Source organism: Apus apus, chromosome 4, assembly GCF_020740795.1.
Source record: "Apus apus isolate bApuApu2 chromosome 4, bApuApu2.pri.cur, whole genome shotgun sequence".
NCBI classification, from domain to species: domain Eukaryota; kingdom Metazoa; phylum Chordata; class Aves; order Apodiformes; family Apodidae; genus Apus; species Apus apus.
The window spans coordinates 4,827,343-4,855,008 of record NC_067285.1 but is presented as its reverse complement, the minus strand read 5'-3'; the positions used below and the strand labels follow the sequence as shown (position 1 = coordinate 4,855,008).

The window sequence follows — 27,666 nt, the reverse complement described above, 5'->3', positions numbered from 1 at the left end:
ATAAATCAAAGTGAATCAACTCTGGACCTAGGAAAGAGTGTTAATGATTACAGAAGACTAAATTGCCAGCATTACAGGCACCACAGCTTGCTTTCCCTTTTCATCCCAGGCTGTTACAATTCCTTAGAGTAAATAGCAAAATCTTTCAGTTAATGAAGAATATAAAGGTCCAAGTTAATAAGGGTGGGTTATGCAATTTTAGAGTTTAATTTTTTCTGCCCACAAACAAGAACAAAACAACAATGGGGATGCCCAGAGCCAGGGTGTGTGTGCCCGGGCTCCTTCCAGCACCACAAAAGTGATGGCTGCAGCCTCTGCCAAGGGATTTATAAGCACACAAAGCTTTTTATTTCATTTCAACCATTGAAATCCTGGGGTTTGTAACAAAAGAGGGACCCTGGATGCAGGACTGAGCCCGGGCAGGTTCTGTGGCAGGTCTTGAGGGGACACTGCAGGAGTGTAGCCTGAAATTACCTTTCTAGCCAGTGTGCTGATGCATTTGTCATTCCCTTTCAGTCTTTTTACTTGGACAGGATCAAAGACAGTGTTTGTATAACATTTATTTCAAGCAGTACTTTAATAAAGGCATTATTTTTTACTTGTACAAGTTGTGATTTTAGATTTTTTAAAATTAATTTGCTTATAAATTGTTTCTTGCCTTCCTCCAGAGTCACAGGACTGAGGTGAGCAGCAGACACTCCTTAGTCATACTTCTGGTGATAGTTTGGTAACGTGGTATCTCCTTACCCTGGAAAGACTCACACCACGAAGACAATAGGATTCCTAGGTATGAGAAGAAGCATTTTGTTGTGGTCTCCAACTACCCCAAATCCTTGCATCCAGAAGAACTAGTTGCTCTCAATTTTAGAGTGTTTTTAAATGCACTTGTTACTCTTTTATGCCCCTTAGAGACTTCATTCCCCTTGAGCTGACAGCAATACAAGTAATTTCTGACCTTAAAATTAATGGGTTTAGAAAGACACAGACAGACGGAATGAATAAAGTTTTTAAAACTTTCCAAACCATTGCTCACATCATTTTTTTTTTCTGTAGCAGGAGGCTGGCAGCAGTGACAGGTGCTGGGAAATGCTTAGTGCACCAGCGTGGCCTTGGTATTTGTAGGCTAATTTTTGTTTTGAGTGTAACTCTTGACTCACGGAAAAATAATCTAAGTGTTTAGGGCTGGTCCCTGACTTGATCTTCCTTGACTGGCTGTTTCAAAATAAGCGTGGAGAAGCTTTTATGATAATGTTTTTATCCTCTTGCTCTCTCCCTCTTTGAGAGGTAGAAGTCACTGGGAGTCAGTTCCCAGCAGCTGTTTGCTGTGGGGGTGGTTGGGCTTTTCCAGTCAGCAAAATTCAGCCATCAGCTCTCCCAGCCTCCTGCTGCCACTCTAGCACTGCCTCCTCCAAATGTCAGGTGACATTTCAGCTGAAAAATTAATACTAAGATGCAAAACTAAATCAGCCAGTTTTAACCAGAGTTGCTTCAGGCAACTGGCAAAAGGCAGAACCTTGGGAGGCACATGCACCAAACAAAATCCAAACAGCTAAATTTAGTCCGGATAGGAAATTAGCTGGAGGTTAAGTAAAGTTTTCTGCTACTTTGTTTTGTTTTCAGATTACCCAAGAGATGTTCCTTCCTGGAAAGGGAAATAGGACAGTGACACAGAGCTGTTTTTCAATCCCTTCGTTTACATGGACTCATTTCAAGTAAGTTTTATCGTGTGTTTGTGATTTAAACCTTGCCGGCCCTGATTTGCAGATGGAAAGATTTGAAATGCCAGTACCAGGTCTGTGTGCAACACAGCTCTCTCCTGGGCAGGGGGGCACCTTCCTTCCAAGCTCTGATCTACTCTGAACACAGGAGGACAAGGTAAAAGTTTATTTTTTTAAAAAAAAAAAAAGCAACTCCTTTGCCCCTGGTTAGAATCAGTATTTATTGCAAAATTGCATTCCAGAAGGGATGAGAAATTATAAGCTCTGCTATGGACTGTCCAAGCCAGAGGAGACAGGACTCCTCAATCCAGCAACTCCAGCCAAAGCTCAGTAAAATGTAACCCACAGACTTTCTGGATTCCTATTTTATTATCAACCCTAACATTTTTGCTTGGGTGTCATTTTGCTTAGAGAGACACTTCTAAACCTAAATGCCAGAGCTAAGCAGCCACAACTGGCTGTGTGTCTGTCTGCATCCAGCAAACCACATCTAAAATTTCTGGTCTCTTACATTAAAGGCACCAGTTTTCTTTAAGGACGTAATTTTTTCCTACTTGTTTTATTTTGCAAACATCAGGGTAGAAATAACTGGAGGCAAGCATACAGTTTCAGGTTTATTTACTGACCCAGGATATAAATCTTGTTGCTTAAGCAAACACAAACTGTTGAAACAGTTGTTTGAGCAGACATGCAGGATGAGGTGCACTGGAAAGGATTCTACAAATGCTCTGAAAGTTGGGCACTTGGTGGGGCTTTTTTTGTTTAAAAAGGCTACACCATCACTTCTTATAACTGAGGAGAGAGGAAGAGGACCCTCAGCACTTGTGTAATGAGGTTTTTTTGTTGGCAAGCCTGCTACCTGCCCTGCTGGGCAGTCCTCTCAGGGAACTGGGTCTCCTAAAGCCTCCTGCAGCCCAGTCCCTGCAGCTGGGGGGCAAACCAGCCTGCCCAGGGGGAAGGCTGTTGCTCTCCTCTCAAGTTACAAGTGATAGAACAAGAGGAAATGGCCTCAAGTTGCTTCAGGGGAGGCTTAGATTGAATGTTAGGAAAAATTTCTTCACCAAAAAGTTTGTCAGGCTCTGGCCCAGGCTGCCCAGGGCAGTGGTGGATTTACCACCCCTGGAGGAATTTAAAAGCCTTGTAGATGTGGTGCTGAGGGCCATGGGTCAGTGATGGCCTTGGCAGGGCTGGGTTAACAGTTGGACCTGATGGTCTTAAAGGTCTTTTCCAACCAAAATTACTCTGTGAAACTAGCCCTGGCCAGGGCTGCCCCCATCCCCCTTTGCTGGGTGGGGATCCGTAGGGAAAAGCTGGTGAGAAATTGCTGCAGCGGCCCCGAGGGCTTGGGGACTTCCAGAGCTGCACCAGCCAGGCTGAACAGCTCTGCTGTGGAATCTCCCTCTGAGGGCTGCTGTTTACTTCTGCCAAAGTTATTCTTTCAGAGGAAGCAACAGGAATGTACAGTTTCAGAGCAGGAAATGCCACTGTCTTAAGAACATTGTGTGTAGGAGCTGAGGGCAGTGGGGTGGCAGCGAGCTGGACAGCAGCTGCTGCAGCCAAACTCCTGTAGCTGGAGAGCTTGCAGGAGACTGACTGCTTCACTGAGATGGAGGAATCCTTTGCAGAACAGAAACAGAAAATGTTGGAAGTTGTTCCTTGAAACTCAGACGAGTGCTTTGTATTGCATTTGTATTGCATTTGTATTGCATCCTTACACAGTGCCTTGAAGTCCTGGTCAGATTTGAGCCAGAAAAAGGGGGTCAGAAACAACCTCAGAACTGCAAGGCTTTTGCTTCCCTGTTGCGTGTCTAAAATAGCCTTGGTGGTCCAACTTGGGGTATCAGGTATGCTGTAAATGATGCTCAAAAGCAGAGAAAGAAAATCCACTTTTATCTTAGTGGATAGACTAACGTTATCCTTACGTGCACTTCCTGGAGAACTTTTTGACTTTGTGGCTGTGTCTGAAGAGTGCATAATTTGAAACATCCTTCTGAGACTGTGCTCACTGGTCCTTTATGAAATGCTCACTGTATTTAATTATTAATATTTTTTCAAATATCCATGAGTTTTTTCCACTCTGTACAGCATGTGCAAGTTTACCTCTCAAAATGACAAGAAAGAGGATGGAGCTGGGTCTCATCTTTGTCATGACACCTGGATTTCCACTGCATTTCTTGGCAACCTCCCTCAGGACCTTTGTCATGACAATCTGGTTTCATCACAGCCTTTCACCCCATGGCTCCTGATGAGGCAAACTGAGGATGATGCTTCTAAAAATAAAATAAAAAAACAACAATCAAGCTGAAAGTGATAGCTGAAATTAAACACTGAATCAGATTTACATGATGGATTTATTTTGCATGTTCTGGCTTAGCAAAAAGGTCTGTCCCACAGCTCCCCATCTCCTTGGATATTCCATAGTCCTCTGTGCCACTGGAAAACCCCATTAGAAAATGGCACCATTTTGAATTATTTTCTTCATATGGTGCAGCCACTTTCCTTTCAGCTGGAGAATGGTGATGGCAGGAGAGACCACAAAGATTTTTCCCTGAGACCTGTGAGACTTGGTCTGGTGTTTGAGCAGGAACGTAAAGCAGAGAAACAGAAACAATGTGCTACAAGTGTCAAGATTCAGCATATTTTTCAGAAGGTGGCCAATATGTCACAGATGTAATGTGCACGTTTCTGGAAAATAATGAATCACATACTTTCTTTCCTGTCAAAATAACAGCTGTTTTTCTAGGATGTCAAATCTGTAACTCCTTCCAAATAACAAAACAAATTAATTAAGACTAACAAAAGTGGTAGGCAGAATATTTTGAAGAATGAGAAACAGAGCAGATCACATCCCATTTTGCAGCACATCTGTGATGGGGAAGGGAAGAGGGGCTGGCTCCTCACCAGCACTGAGCAGGTAACCTGCTCCGTGCACGGGTCACAAAAATTATTTACCATATCAGACACCAGTTTGTTCCAGCAGTGACTGAAGGGGGTTTTTCTAAGTATGCAAACTTCTTTAATACCCAGTACAAGTAATGCAGCTTCTTGTTGACTTTCCTCCTGTGTGCGTTGGATTAAGGCTGCAGTAGATCAAATGTCGACAGCAAACCAGGTGAGAGATATTTGGGTCCAGGTCCAAGTTGGCAAAGACCTGCCAGCAAACACTCTCCATCCCCCTGAGCCTGAAGGAGCCAAACACCAACAGTCCCAAAGAGCACACGTTGTACAGACAGGAACAAACTCGTATCCACTTGAAAAAGCCTTAGTGGCCTTTGCAGTGCTACAAAAACATGTTGTGTGTTAGATTCTTTCTGATATTTGCCCTTGTTATTGAGATGATCTGGTACCAGTGGCTTTTTAAATTGTCTTTTAGGAGCTGAATCACCACAAAGGAGTCATTCCCATTTAGGAGCCCTTCTTTCAGGTGGGAGCAGTTAAACATGAGGCTTCACCATTGAGCTTTTACACTGGAGTAAGAATTTCCATCGTGAAAATGGCGTTTCTGCCTGTGTCTGAAATTACCTTCATTTAAAGCAGTAGTTTGATGTTGAGAAGAAAGGCAAACAATTGCAGCAATCACTCTCTGTGCTGCAAGTACGTTCATGCTTTTTCTGCCCTCAGACTGCAAAGACAATATTTACATATGCATACAAATCATCAGATATTGAACTAGTGCTAGAACTGCAAATACTAAAACTGCAATGATATTTTGTTGATATTTTAAACACTCGATGATCAGGCAAGGCCAAGGTGTAGATAAAGCAGCTGGCTGTCAGGAGGTTTGCAGGGCCCATCTTCAGGGTGTCACTTGCTGAATGTCTGCAGACGTTAAGTATCAGGTCATTTATTTAACTGGCTTCTTTCTAACAAAGTCCTGTATCACCCAGTGGGGCATGATAGAAGAGGTCCATCCTGGTACTCAATGTATTTTCTGATTCTTTTCCTCCTGAGGAGCAGGAAATGGTCTGGGAATGTAAAGAGCAGCATGAACAGTCCCTCCGCCTTCGGTAGCAAGTTGCATGTTGAGATGCTGATGGAGATTATCATAGTACACATGCTTTTGCCATTTAATTATTCCCTTTCCTGTAAAGAGCCTGGCTTTAATTAAATGGCAAAACAAAGTGAGAAGTTTTCTCCAAGCCATTTTAAAGTGCTCACTTCCTCCTCTGTGTTGTGCGGTTTATTAGATTTGAATGAGTAATGGGGTGGTTTCATTTGTTTAGTAAAATTAAAGTGGTCAGTAACAATTTCCTGTCTGAGCAAACCCTGGGCCGATTAATAATATTGGTGCTGGTGGTGAACAGGGGGGTTTTTTTGCAGCACATGGGTTGTGCTGCCAGGCTGCTGCTGCTTGGGGCTTTCCAGAGCTGTTGGTACTTACCAGCCTCAGTATCAACCCTCTCTGATTTATAGGGCTAGGCTGGCACAGGTCAAAAGGTGCCTCCAGAAACAAACACCGAAGGAACGTGGAGGAGATATGTTTTGAACCAAGGCTGATCTTCCTTCTTACCCAAATATTTAATAATTTGCATTGGAAGGACCAAGTCTGGGAATGGGATGAGCCCTGGAAGCACCAGTGAGGTGTCTGTGTTTGCAACGTGTGTCTCTCCTTGGGCACAGCAGAGAAAGTGTTTGCCTGGTGCTTTCCAACTCATTTCCCAGCATTGCTGGCAGGGGTGGCCATCCCTTCCAGGGAATCCCTTTACTTTTCACAAATACACACTCTTGTTTAACCTGCATGTACCAATTTTGCAAAACTCCCTGATCCTGGGTGAAAACTCTACAGCACTCCATGAATTTGAAGTAACAGCAAAAACGGCAGGGAAATCAAACGTGTCATGCAGACCTTGGCATGGGATTCAACATTTTTATTCCTGCTGAAAGCACCTTGGAGAATCTTGTCTCTGGTGATTCCTGAAATAAAGTCACATATAAACAGGAGCTCCAGTCTCCCAGCCTAAATTGCAATTACCAGTGGACACAAACAATATTTGGCAGTTGGTTTCCCCATATGCATTACAGATTTTTGCCTGGATTGTGTTCATTGCCTCTCCAGAGGGTCAGAGACACAGGCCAGTACTGATCAGCTCCCCCAAAATCCAGAATGACTGGATCCTCTTGCAGAAGGCATTTAGAAAAGGATGAACTCTGCCACAGTTATTCTTGCTATGTCTAAGCACTGATGTGGTGTTTGTGGCAAGTAGATGCTTACTGTGTGTAAAAGATCTGGGACTCTCATATGACATATAAAAAATAAAGTAAGAATAGGCAAAGTCCATGAATTTTAAAATGCGGTGGCAGACACGGGGTACCAGAGAAGATCAGGCTTGTTGCAACACCTCTTGAGTCAATGACAAAAATGCTGCCTCCAACTATTGTTGTTCAGCTGATGACAAATATGATGCTTTTGCCCTTAGTAAGCAAACACAAGGGCCTGTCAGCACATCAGGCTGCAAAACCCGACATTGACATCCAGCAGTTTGTTTAAAGAGCTGATTCAACAGACTGCTGACATAGTTCTTTTGCTAGACTCACTTCTCCAGCCTTTGCCCTTTGATCCTGCTGTCCACACATGACCATTAACTAACTTGGCTCTTTCTAGAAGCTGCAGAGTGTTTCAGGGGTCATGGTTAAGATGGAGGGTGGACAAGCACAGGTTCTGTAAATAAAATAATTTGTACATCAACATCAGTGCTTTCTACAAGGGATGCATGTGCAGCCTCCATGACAATTGTCCTGCCCAAGGTTCAATTCTGGAGTACTGGAGTTCCCTTAATTTTTACTGAAATTGGTGTTGAAAGGAGATAGATATTCAGCACTTCAAAGAAAGTGTTGGTGGCATTTGGCCTCAAGCCCTGATGCGAAATGCTAATTGGTTACCTCAGGAACATGCCCCGCTGAAGCAAGGCTTTCAGCTTAGAAAAAAGGCAAATTGCTTCTGTGAAAGGAAAAGCACATGCTATGTAGGTATCTGCCAACAAAAAAGCTTTAAAAAGGAGCATAGTTCTTTCCTTAATCATACTTCCTAACGCAGATAACACCAGGCCTGTGCACGGAAAGGAAGTGGGAGCAATGATGCTGTTTCACATGAAGGAGCAGGTTGTGTGGGCGTAACCCAAATCTGGAATTGCACTAATAAATAATGCCTCTCCTCTGAAAGCCCAAAGTGCTCTGCAAATGTTGTTTCAGTTGAGCAACAGAGATGGGCAAATATTTTATAGTTTTAGAGCTGAAGGTTTAGAGAAATGTAAGGATGTGAGCGTCTTGCTTGAGGTGAGACACAGGGCTAAGGAAGAGCAGGAATGCTACCCCTGTGTTATGACTTGTAGACCTGTGGTCTAACCACCAGACAAGAAAGGGCTTATGAAAATTAACAGTATTAGAAAAGATTGCACTTCCCACAGCAGCATACCAGGTTCCTGTGAAGACCTGTGAACTGCTTGCAGAGCTTTTGCAAAAAGTTATTTAAGAGGCATCGCCTGTGGTTCCTCTGTCTGCATTTATGGCAGGACTTTTAAACAGTTACTCAGAAGTCACATGCTTTTTCTTTTCACCTTGCCTGCAAAACTCCAGTTTCAGGCATAGATTATACCCTTTCTGATCAAAGTTCAGACCAATGAGATGGCAGCTTTTTTTGCCAAACCAAATGCTTGGCCAGAAGTCATTCTAGAATTTTAGATTACTGATACACTAGAATTCCTCCAACACAGATCCTGGTTTGGGTGTAAGTGCTGAAGCATGGCCACCACCCATTCCAAGACACTCCCTTGTCTTCTTCCACCTCCTCAAGTAGTCTTAATGTTTCCTCACTTGGAGAACTGATTTTAGCACCTGATGGGGTTGGTGAAGCAGGAGTGATCAGTGTAGCCCACTAATCATGTTTGTCACAGAATGAAAATAAGCAACTGCAGCCTCTCCTCACAACACACCCATGTGAAGGGTAAATTCGATCAACAGTCCGTTTCCATTCCCCAGAGGTTCTTGCTGAAAACTGGCAATCTCCTCCGTGTTAAGGCATGGGCTTGGGTGGCAAAAGCTGGCTCTAGAGTATAGGAAGAAAATGTTTGGGGGTGTTCACATCTCAGCTTTCCTGCAATTCCACACGTTTTCTAGTTTCTTTTTGATAGAATAATATTTTCCAAGAGGGCTCCGACTTTAAAAGCCATGAGTGTGCCTAATCCTGGTCACTGGTGCAAAAGTTTTTATAAATCCTTATGAGTTTACACCCTGCTCTGTGCCCTCTCTGACCCTCCAGCCTCTGTCCTTTCCTCCTACCCCTCTTCTACGCTCTGAATTTTAGTGCATGACTTTTGCAGCCTCTGGTCCCTGCAGGTTTGACTTCTTCTGCAGCCATCCATGCAACCCAACCCATGCTGCCCCCAGAGAGCCTGTTTCAGCTCAAGAGATCTTCTTTAATGCCTTTAGAGCCACACCTTGGGTATAAATCTTTCTTTCCAGGATGACTCTCTTCCAAAATTTCTGTGTTACAGCTGAAATATTGTGCAACATGGTGATATACGGAGGGGCAGGCTCAGGCCAGAGCTGATGCAGCAGTGCCACCCTGTACCTGGGTTATGATTAATTCTGCCTTTTAGCACATGAAACATCCTCTATCAATCTCTTTCTCCTCTTCTTCTACTTTAATAACTGCAGAGACACTGCCTGAGATATATTATGGTGCCATAAAGGATGCAGATTATTTATTTAGAATAAAAGAAATGTGGTTTAATGGAGCGTGTGTTGGGCTCCAAGCCAGGGGACAGGTTCTGGTGCTTTGCACTTCAGTGCAGATGCTCTATAATCAGGGTTTTCAAATGAAAATCCGTGTCAACTCATGAGCACTTTAAAAGCTCCTCTTGGCTCTACCCCAGCTCTGCCGCTGGTTGAATTGCAGCCCTTTGCCTGACTCTCCCATCGCTTGAGATGGGAGAAAAACAGGCTCCAGCTTTTTATTCCTGCTGGATTGCAGACACAGGGCTCTCAAAATTTCGCTTCCAGACAGGCAGAGCCTTGCCCATGGGAGCTGGAGCTGCCTTCCGAGCAGGCATTTCCCACAGCAGGCACCATGGAAGCACTGATGGGTACGTCAGAATAACGTTTGACCTTCCTAAAATCCAGGGAGTGCAGCTAGAGCCCCCGTGCCGGCTCCCGGAGCAAGTTTTCCTTGGCACAGGGCACCCTTCCTGTGAATATGGATTGGGATGTCTTCAGGGATCTAAGCCTAAACTTCAGTTCTCTCCAAGTTCTCACTGTGCTCTCCAGCAACCCCACCACCGAGGGGATGGAGCGATGGTCAGAGATGAAAAGGAGCATGTATCAAAACGAAGCCAGGCCGCTGGGGAATGAAGTCACGTAGCTATGGGAAAAACATGTGCCTGTGGAGACTTCCCTTGACTTCAGCACACACATTCTGCTGGTTATAAACTGTCTTTTTATATAACTGGACCCAACATCTGCAAAATTCTTCCCTTTTTGAAACAGCTATGAATAGGCCACTGTTTATTTCTGATGGAGCTGGATTCATTTGTCATTCTGGTCAGGCTTTCAGTTCTGTAAATACATTTACTCTCAAGATCCTCAGTATTTAAAATACAAGTTTCATAGTAATTCTGGGGTCAGGAAAACAATCTGCCAAAGACCATGTGCACTTTTCTACAGCATAAAGTTTATTTTCTGCTTGCTAAAAAAATGGCAGTGTTCTTGCACTAAATCACAAATTTGAAAGGAAATTTAAGGCAACCATTTCTGTAAAAGCTTTAGCAGTCAACAGTTTGCTGTGTATTTGAGTGTAAACTGTTCCTGGAGATAGTTCAGTAAAACCTCTCCTTCAAATAGCTGTACAATTATAACATTGACATATAGTAGGAAATGTAAAACATTTAGGGATGGCCATTAGGAGATTAATTGTAGAGGTGCTCAGCTGCCCAGCTCACTTATTGCTTCTCATGTGTTCCTACACAGAAAACAACTCTACAGCTAAAACAGATTTTGTCAGAATTCTGAACCTGCTGGCTTATTAAAAACAAATTTGCAAGAGCCAAAGAAATCCCAAAGATACTGACATCCCTGCCCGCATGATTGAAACCAGCAGGGGGTAATGAGGAGAGATGTGTGTCAGGATCCTGGTGGAGAGGACGCTGGTCCTTGGCCGTGGTCCTGCCCACGGTCCTGGCCCCCCAGGAGATGGCCAGGAGGACATGGGAAGGACCTGGGAGCCTTGCAGCATGGGGATAAGGGTCAGGCACAAATCTGTGAGCTTGAGGACTTGGCTGTGCAGAGAACAACTTGCTTCTTTGTAAAATTTCCACTCCAGGCTTTGACATTTTGGCTTCCGTGTATTTCCCAAATTAAGTTAGCTTCCCGTGGTGGCAGCAGGGAACACCAAGGGATGTCCCAGGTGGTGAGCTGCTGCAGGATGCACATGGGGATGAAGATGGTCAGACAGGGATCACGAAGATGCTCAGAGGGCTGGAGCAGCTCTGGTCTCGAGACAAGCTGAGAGAGCTAGGGTGGTTCAGCCTGGAGGCGAGAAGGTTCCAGGGAGACCTTAGAGCACCTTCTAATATCCAAAGGGGCTCCAGGAAAGCTGGGGAGGGACTTTTGACAAGGGCATGGAGTGATAGGATGAGGAGCAATGGCTTTAAACTGCAACAGGGGAGACTGAGATGAGATATGAGGAAGAAATTCTTTTGTGTGAGAGTGGTGAGACCCTGGCCCAGGCTGCCCAGAGAAGCTGTGGCTGCCCCATCCCTGGCAGTGTTGAAGGGCAGGTTGGATGGGGCTTGGAGCAACCTGGGCTTGTGGGAGGTGTCCCTGCCCATGCAGGAGGGTTGAACTAGATGATAAAAGGTCCCTTCCAACCTAAACCATTCTATGATATGATTCTATGATTCTATGATAGGAGCTGGGAGCTGCTTCAAGGCCTCAAGGGACTCATTAATACCCAGCCTCAGCTTGTGGCCATTTCACAGGTTTTTGCTCTAGCTGCTGTAAAGCCAAGTGACAACATCACTTCCCCAACTAGTTTGGGACTAATTTTGGCCAGACGATGGAGGTGAAAAAAGAGTGGCCTCTTCCCTGCACAGCTGCACTCTGATCTCGTTATGATTTCATCTGTATTTCTAGAAATTGAGACGTTTCCAGAAATATCTGACTATGTGATCTCTTCATGGCCTTTTCACCATCCCCACCGGTTCCTACCGCTCAACCTGTTTGTTAAAATTAGCAAAACATTACGTAAAGGCTAAGACAGCTCTCATCCATTGCAAGTTTGTCATTTTGGTGCTGTGCTAAGGGAGTTCAGCTAAAGGGTGTTTCAACAAACACAGACTAAACCAACCTTCCAAGAAGGGTCCGTGGGCAAGGGTGGGAAGTTGCAAGAAACATGAGGTAGCTGCTAGGAGAATGCAGACAGATGTGGGAGACATTTCTCTATTTGTAAACAAACAAACAGCCTAACACCCAAATCGGGCCAGTCTGGTGGAAAATATCAAAGTCATGGCCTCCATCAAATGAAAGAAAACAGATGACACAGCAGTGGAACTCGCTGTTTTCCGTATCTTTGGGAACATCGCGCTGGTTTTACGAGGCTCTCGGGAGCTGAACTGAAGTGACCACATTAGGTTTCAGGGAGGTGCTTTCATTTCAGCATCACCATCTGAAAGAGGTCAACCCAGTCTCCATTTGTTTTCATTTTCTTCCTGGTAATCTCCTCTGGTTTTATGTCTGCTCCATCATTTCCTTCTTTTTTTTTTTTGTTCATTTTTTTTACTTCCCCTTGTTCTCTCCCTTTCCTCTTTGATTTTACTATTTCCATTTGCATTCCCCTGTCCAGCCCTCTAACTCCTTCAGAGCTCTACAGTTGTACTCTTTAAAGCTAAGTCCTTAATCCACCACTCTTATTTGCACATTTGCTCAATCAAATCTGCCTTAATATGCCTCTTCTCATTCCTTGAATCGTATTCCCCAGCTGGGAACAGGCCTGTAGTCTATTGCAAACATTAAAAAAAATAATAAATATTTTAAGCTAGGCTTTCATGTGGCTGATTTAACTTGTTAGACATGATAACTTGAGCAGCTGTAATTGCCAAGCCTTACCTTTGGTTCTGCTGATGAACAGTCCCATTACACTACAGCCCCATCTATACCAGCACATTATACTCAGCACTGAAGAAATAAACATTTGTGTTGATTTACTTCTAATTTTTATTTTGAATGCCTGATTCCCTTCCAAGTGATGGTGCTCAGAGGTGAGCTTGAGGAGTGGGGCATTTTCAAGTTTTGGAAAAAAAAAATCAGTTTTGCACATCTGACCTCTTGTGTGTCTGGATTTATTGTGGCTATTGAACAAAGTCGGTTGATTTGTGAACAACGTGTAGCCAGGGTATCCCCATTTCCCTACTCTACACACCTACAGGGAGTGACCTGGAATTGGATCATAGCTCTTTCACAGAGTTTCACCATGGCCACAGACCTTCCTGGGCACCTGATGGCTGGACTGCTGCTCTGACAGGAGTGGAGATGCTCCAATGAGAAAGCCTTCATTCCCAGTAAAGGGGAACTTTCAATACCCTTTCTCCAGCTGCCCCCAGACCCCTACCTATGGGATAACACTGCCTCAGCCTTCCTCCTGGTAATCCATTCCCTACCTTCCTGCAGTGACTCATTGCTGTCCACAGGAAAAAAATCTGAATCACCATCACCTCAGCAACTTCTGCTGACCCCGTTTAGAGCCTGCCACACAAACACAGGCAGCAGACCAAAGCCAAGGGGGAAAGCCAAGCTTTTCTTTAATCAAGAGCATTGTGGGACCCTGGAAAGGAAGATCTGTTTGTGAGCTGCTCCCTCCAGCATGCCTGTGCGTGCTTGTGCTGCATTCCCGAGGGAAGTCGGGTTTCTGCAGGGACAGGAGCTGGAGCTGGGACAGGAGCTGGAGCTGGGACGGGAGCCATGTGGGAAGCCGGCTGCTCCGTTCCTTCCTTTGATAAAGTGGTGGTTGAGTCCACCTCTGAGAGAACCACTTCTGCGGTCTTTCTTTGGGCAAGGCTGCCCTGTAAAAGTAAATTCAGTTCCTTGCTTTGTAATCTGGGATGATTTAAAATCTCCTTCTTCTTTTTGAAGTTCGTCGGGATAATTAAAGTTGCGCTGGCAAACAAGGGAGGCGATAAGTAGCAAAAGCCAAACTTCAGGCTACAGGCAACCTGCATGTGCCTGGGATCTGCCTAGTGCACAAAAGGAAGCCAAAGGAGGACAATCTAGAGGGGTTGTAACAGCTAAGGAGAGGAAAACCTCAGTTACCCTTTGTAGGAAAAAAAAGAGGCACCATTTTGCCTCTTTGGGCTAGAACCTGTGCAGATAAGGTGCAGCTCCTTGCTCTGCAGAGGCACGGAGCCTTGGACACCCTGCTGCACCTATAGGGATGGTATGGGAGCCATAGGCACAGTGTGCGTGGCACCACAAGGTGAGGCCAGCCAGAGATACCCCTTTTACAGACAGACACCCCCACTACTGACACCCCCATTACAGACACCCCCAGTGGGGAGCTCAGCAGAGGATGCAGCTGTGCTCATCCTTCAAGTTCAGACCTTGCTACAAAAGACAAAGCCTTGGGGGAATTCAGAGGGCATTTTTTTTTTTTCTGTTTACTTAGCTAGTGGGAGCTTAATGTTTAATTGTTGCAGAGGAGTGAGTGGTTAGTCATATAATTGTTAGCCATGATTTCTGCCTTTTTTTCTTTTTGTCCTTTGTTCTTCCTTATCACGGCTCTTGCATTTTGTGGAGTAAATTGGCTTCCAACATCACAGCCCGCTGGTCCTTGATTTCTCAGCAAACTGCAGTTTTATAGCATTCCCAGGGGTCTCTTAATTTTAAACAACCCAAATTAAGGGCAGAGGAGCCAGGGGTGGTTGGTGCTTTGGCAGCTCCCTAGACTGAAAGGAGGAGGATGCTTCCCCAGCAGACAGCCACCATGGGATGGTGCCCATGGCTCTCGTACCTCCACTCCCACGGACCACAGAGCCACCTCCATGCCCTGCTCCCAGCCTCCACCCAGGCTGAAATTCCCCAGTCTCCAGCAACAATGGTTGCTGGATTCTCAAATGAAAGAGGCACAAAAGGAATACCTGAGAGTACAATCCAAACAAGAGAATCCTTTGCTATTAAGTGAATGGGACACTTTTTACCTGCTAGCCTCAAGCTGTAGCACAATTTCTGGCTGTGGAGGTTGGTAAGCAGGGGCCTGCAGAAAAGCTGGAGAGGGACATTTTACAAGGGCATGGAGTGATAGGACAAAGGGCAATGGTTTCACACTGAAAGAAGGTAGATTTAGAGTAGATATTAGGGAGAAATTATTTACTCTTTTTAAATTTTATTCTTAAATTTCTGCTCAGAGTTGTAGATGCCTCATCCCTGGAAGCGTTGAAGGGCAGGTTGGATGGGGCTTGGAGCAACCTGGTCTGGTGGGAGGTGTCCCTGCCCATGGCAGGGGGGTTGGATCTGGGTGATCTTGAAGGTCCCTTCCAACCCAAACCAGCCTGTGACTCCAGATAAGTGGTGCCATTGCAGCCACCCAAGGCAGCCCTGTGGGGCTGTTCCCCGAGGAGCAGGTTCGTGCCCCAGCACAGCTCGGGGTTGCTCCCAGCACAGGTTCACCTCTGCCCTCTCCCAACATGTGCCATGAAAAGCAGCTGTTCTCTTTTGCCTACCCTTTTTTCCCTTAGAAATGTCAGATCTGGCCATGGTCTGCCACTGAGAACCACCCTGATATGCTTTTAATGGAGACAGCCAAATTTAATTAATGAATTTGATTATTCTTGCTGGTTAATAATTAATTCAAAACAGGACCGTAAGATACTCCTGTTGGATTCCTATTGCTTTTGACAAAACTGTAACTCAATTAATGTCTGTTAAAAGGAAGCTGTATCTGAAGTGCCCTCAAATATTTATTTTCTCTTTTGTCCCCTGCATCAGCACCACCTTGCTCCTTCCCAGTCTTAATTCATCCTTGTGTTAGTGATTCATAAGACATTATTTAATATCTACAGAGGTATTTTCATAGTAGTGAAGTCAGACACATGGCCCATGCCATTGCAGTTCCTTTTAAATATTTCTAAGGTGCAATGAGCCAACCAGGTGATCCAAAGGAGATGTCATTTCTGTTTTCCTCAGGACAAAACAGGATTGACAGAACCAGTCATCTTTTCATCATTAATATCAGAATTGCATTCAGTCATAAAAAAAAAGAAAGGTGGACACATTTCATAGCCCAGCTGTCTACAGAATAATAATAAAAAATCCTAAAATGTCCCAGAGCAGCCCAATACACCGTCTGGAAATGTTGCCATTCCAGGTATCAGGAGAAACAAAAATCCAATCCACTGACCAAGGAAACAGAGCCTCTACCTTTGAAATATAAAGCCACCTGGCCAACTTAGATAAATTATGGCCGGATGAGCACAGTAGCTTGACAGGAAGGGCAGCATTTGGCATGAGAACAGCTGTCAACATCTGCCTACTTCAGGATGACAGATTGCAGGGAGCAGAGACGCTGGCTTTGCCACCGCCTGAGCGGAGGTGCAGATGACCTGGCAGTGCTGCTGTTTGCACAACCCCTCTGAGCTATTGCTACAACCAGTGGAGCTGGTTTTAGCAAGACTCTCTGGGGAGAAAGGAAATGCTGAAAAGCCAGACAAGCTGGAGCAGTATCTGGAGCGGTACTGGGTGCATTGTCAGTTAAATCATGCTCAGCAGTGGCTCAATTTCATTCATGTTCAGCCCTGGGTGTGCTCCTTGATGGCAACAGGGGTTGGAAAAATTGCTCCAGATAAAAATTGTTACCTCCTAAAGCATCCCTGGGGGCCAAGAAGGAGAGGCTGTGATTGCCTCCATGCCCTGTGGTGGGCTCTGGCCGTGCCCCAGGCACAGGGGCTGCTGTTCTCCACTTGGCAGGGCTGGAGCTGGCTCCAGGTCTCTCCCCCATCAGCAGTTACCAGTTCAGGGGCTTCTGGATAAGAACTGCTGGCAACAGGGGACTTGATAGACAATGTCATAACTTAACATAAGAACCAACTAAAGAAGCCTTCTTCTTGCACCGACTTCAATAGAAGTGTAGATCCTCAAGAGACTGGAATAAAAATCCAAGTATTTTAATTTGGCAAGACTTGAGCTGGGCAGCTTCTGATGACAAAATAGTCACAATCAGTTTACACCAGTAACCCACTGCATAACGTGCACAATGTGCAAAGGCTTCCTATATTGAAAACCAGAGCAGCTGGAAGTTACAAACACTGAAGTTTGGTTGAGCTTGGTACCTAATTTCATAGAATCATAGAATCATAGAATCATAGAATCTTAGGGGTTGGAAGGGACCTCGAAAGATCATCTAGTCCAACCCCCCCTGCTAGAGCAGGGTCACCTAGAGCACATCACACAAGAACGCATCCAGGTGGGTTTTGAATGTCTCCAGTGAAGGAGACTCCACAACCTCCCTGGGCAGCCTGTTCCAGTGCTCTGTCACTCATTTCCAGCTTCTTTAATCCCAATGGCCAATTTTAATCCAATGTAAATAAAAAGTGACATTACTGAAGGCAGCAGAGTTTGCAAGGTGGCACACGGGGAGGTGTGCAAAAGCAAATAAAGCTGGGATTTGCATACTGGGAGCTCCTCAGAAGTCATGAGGTAGGAAAACTGGGGATTTTCCTAGGAAGACAGGTGTCTTCTGCTCAGAGACCGAGCTGAGACATTACAGAAGAATTTTTCTGTAAAACAGTGCTCAAGGAACAACCTGGGGAGGGGACATCATTGGGGTAAAAAGCTGGAACTTGGAAATGTCATCAGAACCTCAGAATTTCACATATTTGCTAAATCTGAACATTCCAAGATTTTTGGGTCCCTCCTATATACTTTAAATGCTAATCCAAGTTTCTGTTTTCCTTTTTAAATGTGGTTATTTTTGTTATCTATTTAAAGCTGCGCAGTGTTAGATGGTGTATTTTATAGAGATATCCTTATATTTTCAGAAATCTTTAATAATTGCTTCTTCGATTTTGTTTTATAAGCTTAAAAGTGACAATGTTATTTGTTAACCAAGGTCTCCATACACTTCAACTCTTGGACATTTTTTAATGGCCACCAGCACCCATTGCTTCCCAGCCCTGCAAATCGTTCTCTGCCCATACAGAAGACCAGGCAGCTCTTTGCTTTTACAAACTAAAGCATGTTTTGAGCATAGATCCTTAAGGCTTGTGAAACTGGCAGGTAAATTTGGAACCAGAAAGGGCTGTTCCCTCCATGCTGAATGTTGCTCCCGAAGGAGAGTGGCTCCTTGCAGTGTCTTGACCTGCCCCAGCTCAAGAAGCCAGACCAGCCTTTCTCCTGACACTTGCTGCTTCCCAAGCAGGGCTAGTGTTTATTTGGGTGGTTGAAGATGACCCCTGTGCCCAGCCCAGGGATGTCAGTGGGCCATGGTGTGGGCTTAGCCCTTGGTCTGAGGCTCTGCACTTCGGTCTGTGGACATCCCTGTGGGGGCTGCCCCTTGCTGGAGGAGCACATCCTAAGTGGGTACTGACCCACTTAGGGGTTGAGGGGACACCAGCAGTGGGACTCTCACCACCTGGTACATCTTCTCAGACTGCCTCCTGGCATGACTGGCTGGGGAAACTCAGAGTGCCATCATCAAGGGATTCCCCAGCACGGGAAACAGCAGCCACAGCCAAGTCAGAGGGTGGGATGGGGCAGGGCATCAGCATCGCAACATCCTGGGGGATCTTGCTACAACTCAATGAAAGCTTTCTTACTGCCACCTGCCATGGACTGTGACAGACTGTCACCTCCAGAGTTGTTCTGGTGAAATATAACCTTATGGTTCCAGGTAACAGTCCAAATGAGAGCAGCTTCAACCATCTGTTTTGCTCTAATATAAATGTAAATAATCCCTGTAATATCATAGAATCATATAATAGAATCCAGACTGGTTTGGGTTGGAAGGGACCTTAAAATCATCTAGTTCCAATCCCCTGCCATGGGCAGGGACACCTCCCACCAGAACCAGGTTGCTCCAAGCCCCATCCAACCTGCCTTTCAACACTTCCAGGGATGGGGCAGCCATAGCTTCTCTGGGCAACCTGGGCCAGGGTCTCACCACCCTCACACTAAAGAATTTCCTCCTAATGTCCAACCTAAATCTCTCTTCTTCCAGTTTAAAGCCATAACCCCTCATACTATCACTCCACACCCCTGTAAAAAGCCCCTCCCCAGCTTTCCTGCAGCCCCTTCAGGCACTGGAAGGTGCCCTAAGGTCTCCCTGGAGCCTTCTCCAGGCTGAACACCTCAACTCTCCCAGCCTGTCTCCAGAGCAGAGCTGCTCCAGCCCTCCCATCATCTCCATGGCCTCCTCTGGACTCTTTCCAGAAGCTTGATGTCCTTATGTTGGGGGGTCCAGAACTGGACACATTATTCCAGGTTTGGGTGTTCTTATTTAGGAGAACACTAATAATACCATGCACCGTGAAAAAAGAAATAAACATAATTGTGTATCTCATTGCAGAAACTGTATCTCTTGGAAGCAAAGCACTGTCCTGAGCTGGGGAAGTGACTGTAACAACCGTGCAAGCTGAAAGCCCTCAGGGCAGTTTGCATAGATTTCAGTGCAGAAAACGCCCTTTGCTGAAGGAGATTAAGCTCTTGCCTTTTAAGCTTTGCAATGAAAGAGAGAGTCTCCAGCTGAAGAAAACATTTCAAACTTTTTCTTGCAGAGATGCTGTATTTTAAAGAAAACCCATATTTTTTAAATGCGGAATGGCTTCGGGCTAAAATAGAATAAGGTGAAAAAAGGGGCTTTTTGGTTTTGATAATCAACTTTCTATGTAAAAAGGATGGGAGAAAAAATGCACTGTTGGATAGAAAGAGAAGAAGAAGAATCTGCCTTTTAGTATAATGCTATGCACATGGGAATGAGGAAAACAACTGCAACAGAAGAATATGAAACTAGTGCTAAGGAGCTCAAAGTGTTTAAATATGACTTTGAGGGAAATGGAGTACTTAACTCAAAAGGCTGAGAAATTATTTAATCACTGTGTGTAGGTACTTATACATAGCAGCTACATCAGGGTGCTTTTCTACCCAGTATCAAATTAATAACCAGACCCAATGACTGGCAGCTGAAGCTGAGTGAATTCAACCTCCACAAGAAATTAAATTCCCAAGCTCTGTCAACATAATTTCATCAGAAGAGATGAGGTTTCTGCTCTCACTTGGAGGCTTTAAAATGCATATTGTCAATAGGCTTTACAGCAGCTTTGGAATTAAACTCCCTGCTTATAGGTGCAGGGTTTTTAATTCTTCTGCTCCTTTCCTCCCCCCGGAGGCGTGGAGGGAAGAGGCTTGTCTGGGTTGCCCTCGGGGTGCCCATCACACACACACTTTTGCTTTAAGGCAAGGACTGTAGGGAAACCTTCTGAGCTGCAGCTGCTCACCTGCAGGGATGGAGAGGGTGCTTTTCCTTCACTACCCAATAGCTAGTGGTAGCTGGGGGATCAGTGTTGCCACCTGCTCAGGCTTCAGAAACTGTCCATGACTGGGGTGAAGAAGGGTGTCTTTGGAGGTGAAGACAACTGTAGTCCCAAGGTGGAGATGACAGCCCTGCTTCTCAGAGCCCGTCTTGCTCATGTGTTTCATGTCACAGCCATTAGCAACCCCAAGGGGCTTCTTCCCCAGGTCACACTGCCAGGAACCTTGGAGAACTTTTGCCTGCCTCTACATTGTGGCAAAAAATTTAAGTAAGTAATAAACATTAACTAATCAATACTGTGTCACTGCAGAAAACTCAGAGATTCATCCTCTGGGATGAAGTTTTAACGACGGAAAAGCTTTCCTTGGTGGTTAACACGGAAGGTGTCAGCAGAGTTATGACCTCTCCTGATCCTCTAAGAAAAGCAGTCCCATTGAGCCCAGTAATGTCCCTCTTAAAATAGTGCACAGGGTGGAATCTCCAATATTGAACCCATTAAAAAAGAATATAGTGAGAGCATTTTGCTCCACACTTAGTAATTCACTGGCCAGGCTTGTTCCTGTTTTCCACTGTATCATAACTGTTAGTTTTAACAAAACCGTTTTGTCTCAGGCAGAATTAATTTCTTTGGAGCAATGAAGTGAGGTTTTGTTTATAGTTCTTTCTTTCTGCCTATGTATAATGTTGCTGAGCTTCCTCTGCTGGATAAAATTATCCATCATGAAGACATAATTAGGAAATTTAACAATTGGGATATTTTGGAATTGTTGAATCTTTTTGCTTCGTTGGCAGGACGTGCAAGATGTGTATTTATATATACAGGGTACAAACGTGATATTCTTATTTTTAGATGTGTATTTTCATATATTTTTAATATATATACTACTTTGGGTATTACTGTTACACAGGTATGTTCTACTGGGAGAAATTTCTACCTTGTGAAATGAACACTTGTTCCTAAAGCTGCATATTGTTACAGGTCACCCACCAAATGGGATTTATTATAGACTGTACCCTGAGTAACTGGGATCCCAGTAGGAATTGATGTCCAAATTCTCTTGCCTGTTCCAGTGATGAGAATCACAAACAGCTCCTCAGTAAAGGATGGGCAAAAAAGGGGCCTGCCAATATTTTTTCCCAGGCATCAAGACTGTTGTGAGAATACCTGCCAGCTTTTGAAAAAGATGAATTGAGACAACTGGAGAGGAAATAAGTGCCTGTCTCACGATTCTGCTGGAATCCACTGAGCTCTGAGCCAATTTCTATGCTGAAGTCAGTGGCACCACACGGGGCACAAGCCACTGCAGACTTTATTCTTGAAAATGTCTAAAAATTGCAGGATAGGTGAAAAAAAAATAGATTCTGTCGTCATCTCGGCACAAATACTGTGTATTGCAGGAGGGTGGGAAGGTATCTGATCACTTCAGGCCTGAAGTTTAGAATCATAGAATCACCCTGGTTGGAAGGGACCTTGAAGATCATCAACTTTAACTGTTTGTCACCAGGATTTCTTCCAGCTGTTCCATTTGCACACTCGACAGAAAGGAACACGGAAGGTGCTGAACTGCCTCCAGGTTGGAGAGCTCAGCTGAGCTTTAAGAAGCCCACACACCAGTACATCATGACACTAAATCCATGAGCAGCTTCCTACTGGAAGGAAATTTTGCTTTAAAAAGAGGCCTTGGGGATAACTATATTTACCATCAGGTGATTTTGGACATCAAAAATTAATACCTAAATGGTTTAGCATGGAGACTTATCCCACTGGGTTCACCTGCAGTGTGTGTGTCATTCATGGGGAGAAATAAACTTTGCTTTCACCCTTCTTCTCATCTTTTAATTTTTTAATGTAAAAACAGAGGAAAAGGTGAAGTGAGGTATTAAATACTGTGAGCCTCTTCTAGCCTTGTGCCTAATTCTTCCATGTTTACAATTTAGTGAGGAGAAAGTCACGTATATAGAGAACTGCCTTTGCTTAAGCTGCAATATAAACCTTTAAAAATAGCCAGATCGTGTTAGTTGCACTGCTCTTGGAAGTACATTCATGAAACACGTGTGGGGAACCAAAAGACAAAAGGCTCAGCCTCTGACCAGTCGTAGCGACACATGAGGTTTGGTACTTGATTCCAGTATAATATATACCAACTTTTAAGTGTAATAATCATAGAATCATAGAATGGTGAAGGTATGGACGAAGAATGGAAGAGACCTTAAAGATCATAAGGTTCCAACCTCCCTGCCATGAGCAGGGACACCTCCCACCAGACCAGGCTGCACAAGCCTCATCCAACCTGCCCTTGAACACCTCCAGGGATGGGGCTCCCACAACCTCCCTGGGCAACTTGTTCCAGCACCTTCCTGCCCTCATGGTGAAGAATTTCTTCCTGATGTCTGACCTAAATCTCCCCTCTTTCAGTTTAAAACCATTACCCCTTGTCCTGTCACTGCCCTCTCTGGTAGAAAGCCCCTCCCCAGCTTTCCTGCAGCCCCTTCAGGTACTGAAAGTTATGTATGGAATTTATGTATGGAAATGATGTTCTTTTTTTCCCCTTTCTTGAGTCCTATTATCACCATGTATTTGAGAGTTAAGACATGCCAGGCTGTAGATGCCATGGTTTTCATGCTGCCACCTCCTGCACTTGTGTTGTGAAGTGGCTTTTGGTTGCAGGGCTTTTTGATTGCAAAGAAGGACAAGCTGCTTTTTCCAAGGGCTCTTCCACACACAGGACAGCAGGCAGCCCAGGTCCTGCCATCCTTTAATGAGCTGCCACAGCCACCAGGACACGGGGAACGTCAACTGGGGAGCTCAGCAGGGGAGGGACGCAGTGCTGGCTGCTGTTAATTGTCTGACATTAACTCCAGTGAAACACTGGTAAGTGAAAATAATAATAATAATAAAAAAAAAATAAATGAATGTATGAATAATAGTGAATGGAGCCCAGGCTGAAAAGCTTCTGGCTGGTGCAGCTGCAGAGTGAGTGACCCAGGCAGGGCTGGATGGGGACGAGTTGCCATGGGAATGGCAGGGCACTGATGGTGCCCGGGTTCAGGCTGCCTTGCTGTGCTCGGAGGCAGCTTCGGGCTCCCGGGGAGGGACGCCGGGTCAGCGCCAGCCTCAGACAAAGATGTATTGACGTCCAACAGCCGAGTGCAAATGACTGCTGTTCTTAAGAGGCATCGGGGCTTTCAGCAAGGGGGGGGGGAAATCCGCATTACCGTTTTGAAAAGCTCAAAGCGTTTTAGCGCAAGCACAGCACACGCTGAGGTGGTTAAAAGCGATGGAATACCGGGACTGGCAGGCGTGAATCGCCGCTGCAGGCACGACGGCTTCCAGCGGCCCCGGGCAGCCCCTGCCCCAGCCAGCCTTCTGCGAACTACAACTCCCGTCGGGCTTTGCGCCGCAGCGGCGGGCTGGGGCGGCCCGCCCGCAGCAGAACTACATCTCCCAGAAGGCCCCCGCGGCGAGGCGCATGCGCGGGTGAAGTTTCTCCGGAGGCGCCGGGGCGGGCAGGGCCGCCCGCCGCGCCAGCCGAACCGGGCCGGGCCGCGCCGAACCGGGCCGGGAGCGCGCAGCAGGGAGGCGGCGGGTCGGCACGGCCCGGCTCTCCTGTCCCGGCGGGGCCTCCCGGACGGCGCAGGACCCCAGTGAGTGGCTGCGGGGCGCTGAGGCGGGGCCGGGGGGCTGAGGCGGGCCCGGCCGGCCCTGTGGGGACGGCGCTGGGTTGATGCTCTTCCTTCCGTGCCTGCCCCGGGGTTTGGCCGCGCTGGGCAGTGTCCGCTTCCCTCGACGCCTCTGCCTTTGTGTAGCCGCTCGCTCGTCGCCGCCGCCGCGTGCCTGTCGCTTCCCTCCTCCCGCTTCGCCGCGTCCCCCCGAGCTCGGGGGGCTCCGCTGGGCTCCCCTCGGGGCCGGGCAGGGGCGGCCGCGGCCTCATCGCCCCGGCGGAGCGGGCAGGGCTCTGTCACATCCCCAGAGGTAAGAGGGTGACCTCGTTACCCGTGACATTATCCATGGATTGGTTCGTTGTTACCCTTCTCCCCTCTTCGTCTCCGCTTCGGTCTTTAAGCACGACGGGCAGGAGCGATCTCCTCCGGGCCGAGCCCCGCGGTGGCGGTGCCGGGAGGGCGTGGGAGCACCCGGGCCTCGCTTCGCGGGGAGCTGGCTGCCGCTGGGACAGCTAACGCCCAGGGGTGGCTGGCTTCTGCCTTTCCGAGCCGCTGGTTCTGAGGAGGGCTGCTTGGGAAAGCTGGCAGTGCCAGCCTGCACCTCTGGGTTGTGTCCTGGCTGAGCTGTTACCTGGGCTTCTTCTTTACCCAAGCAGCGTGTCTTCAGGTGAATAACTCGGCTTTGAGTGAATGTTAAACTGTAACGAATATTGTCAGGGTTGCAGGTTTTCGCAGATGTGAAATTCCAGGTGGGCATTTGAAGTGCTAATAACTTAACACCAACTTAAATACTCTATGTATTGTGCAGTTCCCTTAGGTGTAACTAATGCCTCATCTTCATAAAAGGCATTATATTACTGCATAAATTATTTGCAAAGTAATACAAAGAGAACAACAATTTCTCTTTCGGGAACAGGCTTCTGTTTTGAGGCCTTAAAAATAAAAAAGTATGTTTTTTTTCAATTACTAATGTATTATGTTTATAAACAAGCATGAAGAACAGTTTATCTTCAGGCGGGGAAACAGTTATTAATTTGTTAGGCTGAAGGTTATGAATTAGGCATGAGCAAAATGGTATTGATTATCTGAGCAAAACTGAGAGGGAGAGTTACTTTTTTTTTTTTTCATAAGAGCTAGACCTCTCCATGCTTCACCTTCTTACAAAAGCATAGTACTTTTTAAGAGCCTGCTAGACATACAGTGAACTGACTGGCATGAGGTTTTTTTTGTTGCCTTCTGACAAATGGCTTACTTTTACTAAAAGAGCCCAAAATGTCTGTAAAGGGACCTTTTCTGTTTGCTTCTTGTTACCCAGTGCTCTATGTGACACTGGAAGGCAGAGCCATATTTGTTCATACAGTGTAGGCCTATGAGGTGCTAGGAATAGCTTCTCTCTGATCAACCCAGCAAGGTTTGTTTGTTTTTTTTTTTTCCCTCAGTTTGTCGACTTCCCTTTTATACTTGGGCTGTGTTCATTGTGATGCTGCACAAAGACAATCTTTACTGAGGTGGAGCTGTGCATGGCAACTTGGGCTGGTTGCTCTGTGATGTTTCTCTGTCTTAATGAAGTTATTGCACTTTGAAAGATGGGGTTTGCATAATACTTTTGGTTTGAAAGTAGTTCAAGTAAGATAAAGTCTTGTATGGGTTTATTTCACAACTGAGTTACAGGTCCAACTGTAAAGCAAAATCAGTAGTCCTTGAGAAGGTCTATGCATCCAGTTACTTATAGGAAGACTTTTTCACATCTTGTCACCTGTTTTCATGAGGTTCTGTATTGGATCAATTCATAGGACCCTTCACTGCATTCTAGTAAGTCTTAACCGTGGGTTTGGAACAGTGGACTTGCCTTTTGGGTCCCTGCAGCCTTGTCTCTTTCTTCTGCTTGTTTTTACTTGAAACAGCCACACAACAATGCACAAAACTGACAGGTACATAAAGAAGAGAAGAGTAGAAGTGCTGTTTTCTTGTTTGTCGATGAGTAAGTGTTAAAAGTGGGCTGAAATACCTCACGGTGGAGAGAGATTCTTGGCCTGGTTGATATTTGGAGGAGAGCCTTTTAGTTCAGGGATAAATAAGCACTGATGCTGCAGAAAGAGATTCACCCAAGAGATAATTACACGAGGGTTTTGTGTATCCTAGATATCACTGAATACTAGGCTGTTGAGGACAGCTTTGCGTGAAGTGTAAAAACTTTGTGTGATGCTCTTGTGTTCTTTTTGCAGTTATTAAACATTGCAGTTTTATTTTGTTAGTGCAGAACATTTCGTTTTTGGTTAGTCAGTTGTAAAGGTGAAGTCTGTTTTCTTAAGCTGTTTGTGTTTTATGTTCCATTGTCTAGTTATGCAATTCAGGAGTGGAAATAAAGAAAAAGATGCACAGAAGGTGACTGAAAGGGATATTGCAGTATCTAAGTGTTTCAGAGGAGCAGATGCTTTCACATATATTAGAGAATAGACAAAGAAGAATCGGTGCATGAAGAACATAGGAAGCATCTTAATGCTTTCCTTCCTCCTCTCCCCTTGTATTTATCCTTCCTCAGAAGGAGTAATGGAGTGACAGAAGACAGACACACGTTTGGGAAATGAGGCAGGCACATCTATGAGAAGAGCTGAATGCAAGAAAGGGCCTTGGTTTTTCCAAGTAGCTGTGGCTTATTTCAGAAGACAAGGGAGCTATATCAGCAGAAATTATAACAGTGTGTGTCAGGGAGTTGGTGTAGAAGAGAGGAAGTGTGAAAGTCAGTTTTTATTGACTGTAACGGATTAGAAAGAACTTGAGGACATTACTGAAATGTGAACATATCTCTCCTTGTAATACAGTCTCCAGTGTAGTGTTGGACATAGCCCAGACTGCCAGGCCAGCAAAATTCTTAATCTATTTTAGTAGATTTTGAATTCCATTGATGTTCATTACTGAATGTTCCTGGTTATTTAAGCTGACAGTTATTGTAAATGTAGTTCCTTCAGCATGCAGCTAACCCACAGCACTGGGAAGTCAGTGCCTAAGTGAGAAGTTTCCTTGCACGCCAGGGTTTGCATTTCCTGGTACCCAGCTGTACCTCAGTCTTTGTCTGAACAATGGCCTGTGAGACAAGAGCATCCATCTTTCTTGCACTGTTGTTGTTGGTTTTTTTTCTTGATAATTATGGACAAAAGAACATTATTAGAAAATAGTTACTGGGATTTGGAGCCAAATAAACCTTTGTGCAGTTGTATAACTACATGAAAATACAAGGTAGTAACTTCGGGGCCAAAATATGGGAATTTAGGTAACTGTTTGTACCATGAAACTTTTTTTTTTTTTCTTTGCAAAGTAGAGCAAATGCTGTGGATGTCACCAGGAAACAAACTATGTAAGAAATACAGTAATTAGTAGCTGTCTTATTTTGGTTTAAAGCCTAAAGGCAGAAAGACCTGGCTAGAAGCATTGCTCTCAGTGCTTTATAAAAATATATAACAAACATTAAATATCAAAATTTTAGTGAGCTTGTCTGACATACAGAAATAATGTAGCTGCTTTCAAAAGATCACCTGCTGTAGAGGTCAGAGTAACAAGTATGGTTCAAGTTCAGGTCTTGAAGTTACACTTCAGTGCACAGAGGACTGAAATGAATTGGAATGGGAGATATGGCTGAGCTGTTTCAGACTTTTTCTAGTCTTATACTGCTCTCTCCAATTAGGACTTTGAAAATTTGTAAGCCTAAGGTCATCTTGATAGCCTAACTTTGAGAAACATTTAGATATGTATTCATATATGGCACAATTTTATAAATAACAC

At 45.2% G+C, this 27,666-nt stretch overlaps 1 protein-coding gene across 10 annotated transcripts in view; it reads left to right on the top strand.

The window, feature by feature from the left end:
* Positions 1–1,697: 1,697 nt before the first annotated feature.
* The window catches only part of PLEKHA1 (pleckstrin homology domain containing A1), a 66,839-nt gene continuing 40,870 nt past the window's right edge, over positions 1,698–27,666 (top strand). For 8 of the 10 annotated variants that reach the window (XM_051619317.1, XM_051619314.1, XM_051619316.1 and 5 more), the window contains exon 1: positions 23,710–23,868. The gene's annotated coding sequence lies outside the window, so the exon portion shown is untranslated. Of the gene's footprint in view, positions 1,713–23,709; positions 23,869–23,916; positions 24,197–27,666 lie in introns of those variants that run through there. The other 2 variants (XM_051619312.1, XM_051619311.1) reach the window with 2 other exon arrangements.